The sequence below is a fragment of the Nerophis ophidion genome, linkage group LG23 (genome assembly GCF_033978795.1).
Source record: "Nerophis ophidion isolate RoL-2023_Sa linkage group LG23, RoL_Noph_v1.0, whole genome shotgun sequence".
Lineage (NCBI taxonomy): Eukaryota > Metazoa > Chordata > Actinopteri > Syngnathiformes > Syngnathidae > Nerophis > Nerophis ophidion.
Window position 1 is genome coordinate 11,888,854 of NC_084633.1, and position 12,462 is coordinate 11,901,315.

At 38.2% G+C, this 12,462-nt stretch overlaps 2 protein-coding genes across 3 annotated transcripts in view; one reads left to right on the plus strand and one right to left on the minus strand.

Moving 5' to 3' along the window:
• The window catches only part of coro7 (coronin 7), a 350,254-nt gene that overhangs the window by 123,907 nt on the left and 213,885 nt on the right, over nt 1–12,462 (minus strand). The gene's annotated exons all lie outside the window — the stretch shown is intronic.
• Nucleotides 6,081–12,462, plus strand: part of vasnb (vasorin b) — a 50,221-nt gene continuing 43,839 nt past the window's right edge. The window contains exon 1 of the mRNA XM_061884837.1: nt 6,081–6,257. The gene's annotated coding sequence lies outside the window, so the exon portion shown is untranslated. The remainder of the gene's footprint in view (nt 6,258–12,462) is intronic.

Below are 12,462 nucleotides of genomic sequence, written 5' to 3' on the forward strand. Positions count from 1 at the left end.
AAAAAAGTTGAATATTATTACGCTGTTATCTTTTTCTTTAACTGGTAAAAAGCGGTAGACTGGCAAATAAATGACTGAGAATGGCTTCTTCCTGCTCCTTTTCAGACATGTGGAATTCTAGAATTGTTAAGCTGCACATAACATCTAATGTAATGATACCAAGTACAGGAGTGTATCTAGTCGATACTACTATGATTACATCAATACTTTTTAGCATCACAAAATCTTTTTTAGTTTTTTTTAAAAATTTATATTATGTTTATAAACTCATTAAGACTTTGAATAGGACCGATGTATGATCCTGTCACGACTTGGTATCGGATCGATACCCAAATGTGTGGTATCATCCAAAACTAATGTAAAGCATCAAACAACAGAAGAATAAGTGATTTTTACATTTCAACAGAAGTGTAGATAGAACATGTTAAAAGAGAAAGTAAGCAGATATTAACAGTAAATGAACAAGTAGATTTTCTACCACTTGTCCTTAATAATGTTGACAAAATAATAGAATGGAAAATGACACGATATGTTACTGCATATGCCAGCAGTGTGACGCTTGGGTGGCATCGTGGTGATGTTTGCTTTCTCTCGTGGGTGCAGCTGAGATGGAACACAGTGTGAAGGTAAGGAAATGATTTATTTATACTATAAAACAAACTAAGAACCAAAACACTTGCACAAAGGCACTAACAAACAAAACAAACTGAACTAGCATGGGAGCTAGACACAACTAAGGACGCTAGCATGTGAGCTAGGACAATAACATAAAAGATAGCATGGAAGCTAATCGAATAAAGGTAAGGAAATGATTTATTTATACTATAAAACAAACTAAGAACCAAAACACTAGCACAAAGGCACTAACAAACAAAACAACTGAACTAGCATGGGAGCTAGACACAACTAAGAATGCTAGCATGTGAACTAGGACAATAAACATAAAAGATAGCATGGAAGCTAATTGAATACAAAAGAGTTACCACAATGCGGGATAGCGACGTCACCTGTTGCATCAAAAGCAAATTAGAGTCCGAGGACGAAAGGCAAACAAAAGCGGTCTTAAATAGGGACAGAAATCAGGAGGCAGGTGTGCGTCGAAAAACAAGACAGGTGACACAAATGCGTTGCTAAGACAACAGAAACAAAACAGGAAGTGCCAGTGGGAACTAAGGACGTTTAATAACAAAACGAGATACCGAACAGAACCAAAACCAGAATATGCCATGATCCAAGTCATGGATCATGACGAGCAGACTAAGTTAGGAGCCTTTGTTTGCTTACTTACTACTAAAAAAAAATAGTCTTGTAAGTTCACTATTTTATTTAAGGACAAAATTGTAAAGTGAAGTGAATTATATTTATATAGCGCTTTTCTCTATTGACTCAAAGCGCTTTTACATAGTGAAAACCCAATACCTAAATTACATCTAAACCAGTGTGGGTGGCACTGGGAGCAGGTGGGTCAAGTGTCTTGCCCAAGGACACAACGGCAGTGACTCGGACGGCGGAAGCGGGGAATCGAACCTGGAACCCTAAAGTTGCTGGCACGGCCGCTGTACCAACCGAACAATGCCGCAATAAGAAACATATGTTTAATGTACCGTAAGATTTTTTTTGTTAAAATCAAGCCAATAATGCCATTTTCTATGGTCCCCTTTATTTAAAAAAAAGTATCAAAGTCCTGTAATAAAGGACTGCACTTTCTCCGAATTAACTTTGGCCTTTCCCACTAGACACACCAATAAGCTTGTTTATAGATGTACAACAAAACTCCTCATAGTAAGTTACCATTTGTTATAACTTTGTGGCATGACACAACGCACATTCATGAACATATCAAATATAAATTTGACAAGATTGTAGCCAAAGGCTGCTTTCCATCCGCATCTCATTGCAAAGAAACAAGCCCTGGGCTCCTACTAATTTAGCGTAATAGTGAGTTTTATTCTTCATGCACTTATTTCTGATGTATTTTTATCTGGCACAAGTGGAAAGCTGGTCCCTGAAAATAATACCAACAAACCTCTAAAGGCCTTAGTGGCCACATGCGTGGACAGCACCTTTTAGCTCTTATTTCCAAAATTGTGTACAGCACTGAAATGAAGTCTTATGCCGACATATTGACACTTATGTTGCTAACTCTGATGATTAACTTGTGTGATGACTGTATTAGGCAGATAGTATATATTTTTACCATGAATTGATTAACTTGGACCCTGACTTAAGTTGAAAAACGTATTGGGGTGTTACCATTTAGTGGTCAATTGTACGGAATATGTACTGTACTGTGCAATCTACTAATAAAAGTTTCAATCAATCAATCGATCCATCAATCAATCGATCAATCAATCAATCAATCAATCAATCAATCAATCAATCAATCAATCAATCAATCAAACCGGTGGTGTCAGAAAAGTATAACATATAATGGAATTTGGAAAAAAAGGTGCAAAAATAAAAATGTTCATGTCACTACACATGAAGTACAAGTTTGTGTACTTCATGTGTAGCGATTTAAAAAATATATATTTTTTAAATATTCTAAAAATATTTGTAAAAAATATGTATATTCTTAAATATTCTAAAAAAAATCCTGAATAATACTTCAACAAAATATGAATATAAGTTCATAAATTGTGAAAAGAAATGCAACAATGCAATATTCAGTGTTGACAGCTGGATTTTTTTGCAGACATGTTCCATAAATGTTTGTTTAAAATATTCTTTTTTTGTGAAGAAATGTTTAGAATTAAGTTCATGAATCCAGTTGGATCTCTATTACAATCCCCAAAGAGGGAACTTTAAGTTGATGATTACTTCTATGTGTAGAAATCTTTATTTATAATTGAATCACTTGTTTGTTGTTCAACAAGTTTTTTGTTATTTTTACATCTTTTTTTCCAAATAGTTCAAGAAAGACCACTACAAATGAGCAATATTTTGCACTGTTATACAATTTAATGAATCAGAAACTGATGACATAGTGCTGTATTTTACTTTATCTCTTTTTTCAACCAAAAATGCTTTACTCTGATTAGGGGGTACTTGAATTTAAAAAATGCTCACAGGGGGTACATCACTGAAAAAAGGGGGAGAACCACTGGTCCAATAAGCCCAAATAGCAAAGAGAAATAGAAAAAAAAAACATGTAAACAAACAGCTTGGGCCTTAAGAGGTAAAAATATTTGTACGCTGACTATGGTATGTTATTTATTTATTATTTATTCACTGTTCTGTTACAGAGAACAAGCAAACGGGATAAAATCGCTATAGTGTGAAAAGGGGTAGGATTCAATAAGCTCGGCTTCTTCCTACTCCTTTTCGGCCGTGCTGTAATGAAACAGGCGGAAATATGTGATGCGTTACATTGTTCGCAATGAACTGACAACACGATATAAAAAAGTCCATTATCACTCTGCTGTCATGACGTCAGATGTGGCTGTGACGTAAGCACACCTGCACACATCCAGGTCACACAACTTCACGTGTCGCCAACACCAAGCAAGGAGGAAGAAATGCAAGGTGCAGTGGGGCCAAAAAGTATTTCGTCAGTCACCGATTGTGCAAGCTCTCCAACTTAAAATGATGACAGAGGTCTGTAATATTCATCATAGGTACACTTCAACTGTGAGAGACAGAATGTGAAAAAAAAATCCAGGAATTCACATTGTAGGAATTTTAAATAATTTGTAAATTATGGTGGAAAATAAGTATATGGTCAATCATTCAAAGCTCTCACTGATGGAAGGAGGTTTTGGCTCAACCTTAAGATGTGACTTTAAGGTTTTACTACTTACGTATAAAATACTACACGGTCTAGCTCCAGCCTATCTTGCCGATTGTATTGTACCATATGTCCCGGCAAGAAATCTGCGTTCAAAAGACTCCGGCTTATTAGTGATTCCTAGAGCCCAAAAAAAGGCTGCGGGCTATAGAGCGTTTTCCGTTCGGGCTCCAGTACTCTGGAATGCCCTCCCGGTAACAGTTCGAGATGCCACCTCAGTAGAAGCATTTAAGTCTCACCTTAAAACTCATCTGTATACTCTAGCCTTTAAATAGACCTCCTTTTTAGACCAGTTGATCTGCTCCTTCTTTTCTTTCTCCTATGTCCCCCCCTCCCTTGTGGAGGGGGTCCGGTCTGGCTGTCCAGAGTCGAGACCCAGGATGGACCGCTCGTCGGGACCCAGGATGGACCGCTGGCCTGTATCGGTTGGGGACATCTCTACGCTGCTGATCCGCCTCCGCTTGAGATGGTCTCCTGTGGACGGGATGCTCGCTGCTGTCTTGGATCCGCTTTGAACTGAACTCTCGAGGCTGTGTTGGAGCCACTATGGATTGAACTTTCACAGTATCATGTTAGACCCGCTCGACATCCATTGCTTTCGGTCCCCTAGAGGGGGGGGGTTGCCCACATCTGTCCTCTCCAAGGTTTCTCATAGTCAGCATTGTCACTGGCGTCCCACTGGATGTGAATTCTCCCTGCCCACTGGGTGTGAGTTTTCCTTGCCCTTTTGTGGGTTCTTCCGAGGATGTTGTAGTCGTAATGATTTGTGCAGTCCTTTGAGCCATTTGTGATTTGGGGCTATATAAATAAACATTGATTGATAAACATTGAAAATCTCACGATACATGGCCCCATTCATTCTTTCCTAAACACGGATCAATCGTCTTGTCCCCTTAGCAGAAAAACTGTAATGACTGATTGGCATAGTAATGCCGGGTTTGTCCCTTCGTGGATGCGTCAACAAGAACACAGCAATGCTAAGTTTAAATGATTTATTAAACTTAACAAAAGCAGGCTACGAACAAAAATACTGGAGCTAACAGACAAAATAAACCAAGGGCACTAGCATACAGGCTAGGAATAGAAAACAGAAAAACTAAGACTGGCACGAAGGCACACAAAAAGGAAAAACAATTCATCAGCGTGAGAGCTGGAATAAAACAAAGGCTTCGCGTGAAAAGCTAGCGAGAACATACATACGTGAAGTCAGTCGATACTGTTGCTCAAAGGCAAATTATGAACCCAGACTGAACAAAGAAAAGAGGAAGGCTTATATAGGGAGTAATCAAGGAGAACCAGGTGTGTGTAGAAAACGAGGAGCAGGTGAAATCAAGGTGACTGAATAAACAGGAAGTAAGCTGGTCAGATGGAGAATGAGACAATGGAACATCCATCCATTTTCTAACGCTTATTCCCTTTCGGGGTCGCGGGGGGCGCTGGCGCCTATCTCAGCTACAATCGGGCGGAAGGCAGGGTACACCCTGGACAAGTCGCCAACTCATCGCAGTAAACAATATGTTAAGATCCGAGTAACGGATCGCAACAAAAACAGCCCCAAAGCATGATGTTTCCACCCCCATGCTTCACAGTAGGTATGGTGTTCTTGGGATGCAACTCAGTATTCTTCTTCCTCCAAACACGACGAGTTGAGTTTATACCAAAAAGTTCTATTTTGGTTTCATCTGACCACATGACATTCTCCCAATCCTCTGCTGTATCATCCATGTATCCATTTTGGTATAAACTCAACTCGTCGTGTTTGGAGGAAGAAGAATACTGAGTTGCATCCCAAGAACACCATACCTACTGTGAAGCATGGGGGTGGAAACATCATGCTTTGGGGCTGTTTTTCTGCTAAGGGGACAGGACGATTGATCCGTGTTAAGGAAAGAATGAATAGGGCCATGTATCGTGAGATTTTGAGCCAAAACCTCCTTCCATCAGTGAGAGCTTTGAATGGTTGACCAAGTACTTTTTTCCCATCATAATTTACAAATAAATTCTTTAAAATTCCTACAATGTGAATTCCTGGATTTTTTTTCCACATTCTGTCTCTCACAGTTGAAGTGTGCCTGTGATGAAAATCACAGACCTCTGTCACCATTTTAAGTGGGAGAACTTGCACAATCGGTGGCTGACTAAATACTGTTTTGCCCCACAGTAAATAAAGGTTGCTGCACGGCAAATAAAAAAAAACAAAAAACGCCAACTTCATGCGCTGGCTGCAGGAATCTGCGGCTCAAAAGCTGCAAGGTGACTCCGGGCTCCTCCCATGCCAACTCCAGCACCAACAATAAAGAAGCTTTCTGTGTGCACGGAGCCGCCACTCGAGCGCATTCCTCCACGCAAACGCGTCTCTCGTCCGCCTTAACGCTGGCTTTGACGCGGCAGAGCGCGCACACACCGCGGAGGAAAACTTGTGGACTTTACGCCTGGACATCCTTGACGCGTGGACGTAATTAAGTTAGAGGTAAGACTACTTCTAAATCGTGTTGGCTTGCGGGGATCGACGCGTGAATCCACTGCGAGGTAACGAAAAAAAAAAAAACTTACGCAAAAGTTAAGCGAGGAGCTGCGGGAAGCCAACCCGGGCTGAGCTGCAGGCAGGGCGGCTTGGGAGCGCGCATCGAGCCCGGCGGTGCTCAACACACAAAACTTCATTATGGCCTCGTTTTATCATTTCCAGTGATTATTGTGTTTTTTTGTTTTTTTTTTCGCATTTGAAGTTACAATTGAATTAGAATTGTGTGGAAGTGATTAGACTGTAGAAGAATGCAGTGCAAAAACTCCCACAAGATGTTGTGTTACATTTAATGTTGAGGCTTGCTACTCATCCATCCATCCATTTTATACCGCTTATTCCCTTTTGGGGTCGAAGGGGGCGCTGTGCCTATCTCAGCTACAATCGGGCGGAAGGCGGTGTACACCCTGGACAAGTCGCCACCTCATCGCAGGGACAACACAGATAGACAGACAACATTCACTCTCACATTCACACACTAGGGCCAATTTAGTGTTGCCAATCAACCTATCCCCAGGTGCATGTCTTATGCTGTTTATTATTATTATTATTGTTTTTGTTTTTTTATTGCCAGACACTTTTCATGCAGATGGAGAGGGCTGCTAGTCCCCCCCTCCCCAAAAAAAGACAATAAATAAATAAACACACACACACATACATATATACATACATATACAGTACAGGCCAAAAGTTTTGGACACGCCTTCACATTCAATGCGTTTTTTTTATTTATTTTCATGACTATTTACATTGTAGATTGTCACTGAAGGCATCACAACTATGAATGAACACATGTGGAGTTATGTAATTAACACAAAAATAGGTGAAAAAGCGGAAAACACGTTTTATATTCTAGTTTCTTCAAAATAGCCACCCTTTGCGTTGATTACGTTTTCGCACACTCTTGGCATTCTCTCCATGAGCTTCAAGAGGTAGTCACTTGAAATGGTTTTCACTTCACGGGTGTGCTTGAAGCTCATCCAGAGAATGCCAAGAGTGTGCAAAGCAGTGATCAGAGCAAAGGGTGGCTATTTTGAAGAAACTAGAATATAAAACATGCGTTCAGTTATTTCACATTTATTTGTCGAGTGGATAACTTATGTCCATTAATAGTTTTGTTGCCTTCAGGGACAATCTACAATGTAAATAGTCAAGAAAATAAAGAAAACACATTGAATGAGAAGTTGTGTCTAAACTTTTGTACGTATATATATATATATATATATATATATATATATATATATATATATATATATATATATATGTATATATATATATATATATATATATATATATATATATATATATATATATATATATATATATATATATGCAAACTTTTGGCATCCTCTCGATGAGTTTCAAGCCCTCCTGTGAGGTGAAAACCATTTCAGGTGACTACCTCTTGAAGCTCATCGAGAGAATGCCAAGAGTGTGCGAAAAAGTAAATCGGAGCAAAAGGGGTGGCTATTTTGAAGAAAGTAGAATATAAGACGTGTTCAGTTATTTCACCTGTTTTTGTTAAGTACATAACTCCACATGAGTTCATTTATTTATAGTTGTGATGCCTTCAATGACAATCTACAATGTAAATAGTCATGAAAATAAAGAAAACATTGAATGAGAGGGTGTGTCAAACTTTTGGTCTGCACTGTATATATGTATATATCCATAAAGGATGTAGATATGATGTAAATTTGGGATGTGAGTGACTTTGCAAAAACAAATATTGACATCTTACTATTAGTAATTCAACCAAAACTCTTCACAAATGACAACAAAATGTTGTCAACAAGCGTCTTCCCTAAAAGAAAAGTGCGAATAAAGTATTCCTTTTTCAACAATATAGCTCAGTTGGTAGAGTGGCCGTGTCAGCAACTTGAGGGTTGCAGGTTCGATTCCCGCTTGTCCCATCCTAGTTACTGCCGTTGTGTCCTTGGGCAAGACACTTTACCCACCTGCTCCCAGTGCCACCCACACTGGTTTAAATGTTACTGAGATATTGGGTGTCACTATGTAAAGCGCTTTGAGTCACTTGAGAAAAGCGCTATATAAATATAATTCACTTCACTTCACTTCAAATGTCTATTGTTTATTCCTCTAAATATGATGCACTGTTTGGAGTGCTATCGCTAAGATTTGGTAGGTTGAACTTTGTTTCAAATATTTACACAACTTCAATATGATACTTCACACATTTTTATTTTTCTATTAATGTCCGAAAAAGAGTAGGAAGAAGCTCATTTAATCCTAGCCGTTTTCTACTTTATAGCAATTACTAATGCATGTTCACTTCCTGTTCTCATTTTTTTTTTTAACACAATTTACACCAATTCATTTCTTAAAAAATGTTAAGTCAGTTATGCATTCATGTAATGAGATGAATAATATCTTATTTGCCATAAATTCAAGACGTTAATCATAATCCTTCTTCCCTGTACTTTGTAAACAGTTGTAGTATGAACAGTTTCTTAATCTGGATCATCACAGTGCATTGTTTGACTTCTTTACTTTAATCCATTCCACAATATAATTCTTCATACTGGTATACTGAAGGTTTTAAGAGTTGCACGTGCATACAAATGGTTTAAATGACATTTTTTCTAAGGTTATATTTCTCCGCTTTTGTTCAGAAGACTTGAGATTAGAACCTATTAAGCCTTAATAACAGCTCAGGGAACCATATTTCGTCACCATAAATTTGAGCCAATAGAACCATTTTTCCAATTAATGAACAATAATTGCAGCTGGAATGAGCTCCAGCACCCCCGTGACACAGAGAGGGACAAGCGGTAGAAAATGGATGGATGGAACTATTCATAAAGATAGACAAAATAATCAATGAGTTGATAAATTGGTCACTGGATTATTGACTACTGGAAGCAGTGCTCTTGATTCAGTTCCCTTTGACACAAATGTTGTTTTTTTTTGTTGTTTTTTTAAACAAATCATAAGTCATCTTAAATTAATACCAAAACATAAATATATACATGGTTAATTTTGCTCACACCCAATTGTCATAACACATAAACAATTAAATAAATTAAATAGGTAATGATAAAAAAGGTATGCACAATAAAAAACAATATTTCACTTACATTTGAAAGAAAAAACATTAATTTAGTATGTTCTATATGTACATTAATTAAAAAATATGATAAAAATATACATTAATTCTGTATTTATCAGTTAATTTAGAACTGCCCCCTGCTCTGACTGAATTTTAGAATTAAACAAAATACATTATGTCAAATAGTTTGGCCTGATACCAATATGTTGGTACTGGTACCAAAATTATTTCCATACTTTTCAGTACTTTTCTAAATAAAGGGGACCACAAAAAATTGCATTATTGGCTTTATTTTAGCAAAAAAATCTTAGGGTACATTAAACATATGTTTCGGATTGCAAGTTTGTCCTTAAATAAAATAGTGAACATACTACACAACTTTTATTCATATCTTTTATTAGTAAGTAAGCAAACAAAGGCTCTTAATTTAGTCTGCTGACATATGCAGTAACATATTGTGTCATTTTCCATTCTATTATTTTATCAAAATGATTAAGGACAAGTGATAGAAAATGAATGATTGATCTACTTGTTCATTTACTGTTAATATCTGGTATTCTCTCAATGAGCTTCAAGAGGTTGTCACCTGAAATGGTTTTCACTTCACAGGTGTGCTTGAAGCTCATCCAGAGAATGCCAAGAGTGTGCAAAGCGGTGATTAGTGCAAAGGGTGGTTATTTTGAAGAAACGAGAATATAAAAAATGTTTTCAGTTATTTCACCTTTTTTTTTGTTAATTGCATAACCCCACATGTGTTCATTCATAGTTTTGATGCCTTCAGTGACAATCTACAATGTAAATAGTCATGAAAATAAAGAAAACACATTGAATGAGAAGTTGTGTCCAAACTTTAAGCCTGTACTGTATGTATGTATGTATGTATGTATGTGTGTAATCAACACAATCAAATAAGCTCGTAAGCATGGTTTTGAGTTGAACTTTAGATGATCTTCTATCATTTTAACCAAAACTAACGTTTGAAATGAAAAGGCGCAATGTTGACAAAATTTGTCATACATTCTGAGTGGAGCATGCGTAATTTAATGGATTATTGGACGGGACACTTCTGAGTAAGTGGAGTCATTTTCTTTTAAGCTGCTGATAATTATTATAGTATGATGACATCTTTGAACATTTAGAGGATTTTTGAATATGTTTGATGTTCCTTTACTGCCACTGTGGCGTTACTTAGTTGGTAGAATCACTGCTGTTTTTTAAGTTAAGTTAAAGTACCAATGATTGTCACACACACACTAGGTGTGGTGAAATTTGTCCTCTGTATTTGACCCATCCCCTTGATCACCCCCTGGAAAGTGAGGGGAGCAGTGAGCAGCAGCGGTGCCACGCCCGGGAATCATTTATGGTGATTTAACCCCCAATTCCAACCCTTGATGCTGAGTGCCAAGCAGGGAGGTACTGGGTCCCATTTTAAATAGTCTTTGGTATGACTCGGCCGGGGTTTGTACTCCCAACCTACCGATCTGAGGGTGGACACTCTAACCACTAGGCCACAAATGTACAGTCGTGGTCAAACGTTAATAAAATAACGTTAATATCTGCTTGCTTACTTATTATTCTGTTGATTGGATGCTTTAGATTAGTTTCGGATGATACCACAAATTTGGGTGTCAATCTGATACCATGTTGTTACAGGATGATACATTGGTCATATTCAATGTCCTCGTGTCCAGGGACATATTTCCTGAGTTTATAAACATAATACAAATCTTAAAAAAACTAAAGAAGATGTGATGCCAAAAAGGTATCGATGTAATCATAGTTGTATCGACTAGATATCTCCTGTACTTGGTATCATTACAGTGGATGTTAGGTGTAGATCCACCAATGGCGTTTGTTTACATTTTGACACCGGTGAGCTACGGTGAGTAGTGAAGCATGTTTAGCTATTCCTGGTCCTGCAGTGATAATAGTACTTGCAAGAAACATACTTTATTTGTTGCCATGGCGGCGAGGATTAGTGATTTAGAAGTAGCTAAAATACTGCCGACTGGAGCTGGACTTTAGCCGCTAGCTAGCTAGCTAGCCATGTCTTAAAGCATCTCTTCCTGACGGCGTTTCAGTGTTATAACTTCACCTTTATCGTTAGTTTTTAAGAAAAAATGCGTCCCATCTCCCTTTTCTGTCTACACTCTGTGTCTGCTTGGAAGTACTCCGTGATTGTGCGCTGCCGAACATGCTCGTCTGCTCGTAAACCAGCAAAGACACGACGTGACAACAACCGGCGTGTGGGGGGGCCGGTGGCGGACCGGTACTATTTAGGGGCGGCATAGTACCGAATATGTTTCATTAATGTCATGGTACTATACTAAAACCGGTATACCCTATAACCCTAATAGCTAATAATGCATAATAATACAATTTATCATCAAATGTAAATAGAAAAAAAATCTCGAAATACGGTTTGGGAAAAAATGTTTTGTAATGTGTTGAAAAGGACAAAAAAAAAAAAAGACATACCGTATTTCCTTGAATTACTACCGGGTCAAACTCGCTTCGCAAAATAATTAGCCCATGCTTAGTATTACCACCTGGTCAAACTCGTGACGTCACGTGTGAAACTTCCCCTGTCATCATTTTCAAAATGGAGGAGGCTGATTTCAATACCGGTAATTTGAAATCGCATAAAGGGAAGAAGATTAAGAGCTATTCAGTAGGATTTAAGGTCCAAGCTTACATCACCCTCCAATTTTTACTGCATGCCTTTGGTAAGTGCCGGAGTGAGAAGAGGTTTTAAAATAATTAGCGCATGCTTACTTTTACCGCATGCCTTTGATAAGCGCAGGAGTGGGAAGAGGTTTTAAATTAATTAGCGCCCCGGCGGCAATTCATGGAAATACGGTAAGTTAACAGATCACTGATTGTGTGGTTAATAAAGTTGCACACAGAATAAAGCCTTAACCGCCTTCCCCCCCGAGATGCTTAATAAGTGTAAGAACAGTCTTCTGACCACAATCCCGCAAGCCTTCAGACAGATTAGCATTTTACAAACCCCCCCCCCCCCCTTCCATAACAAACAGTCACGGCAAATCACATAATCCTTCCTTGGGGTTTGGGGGTGCATAG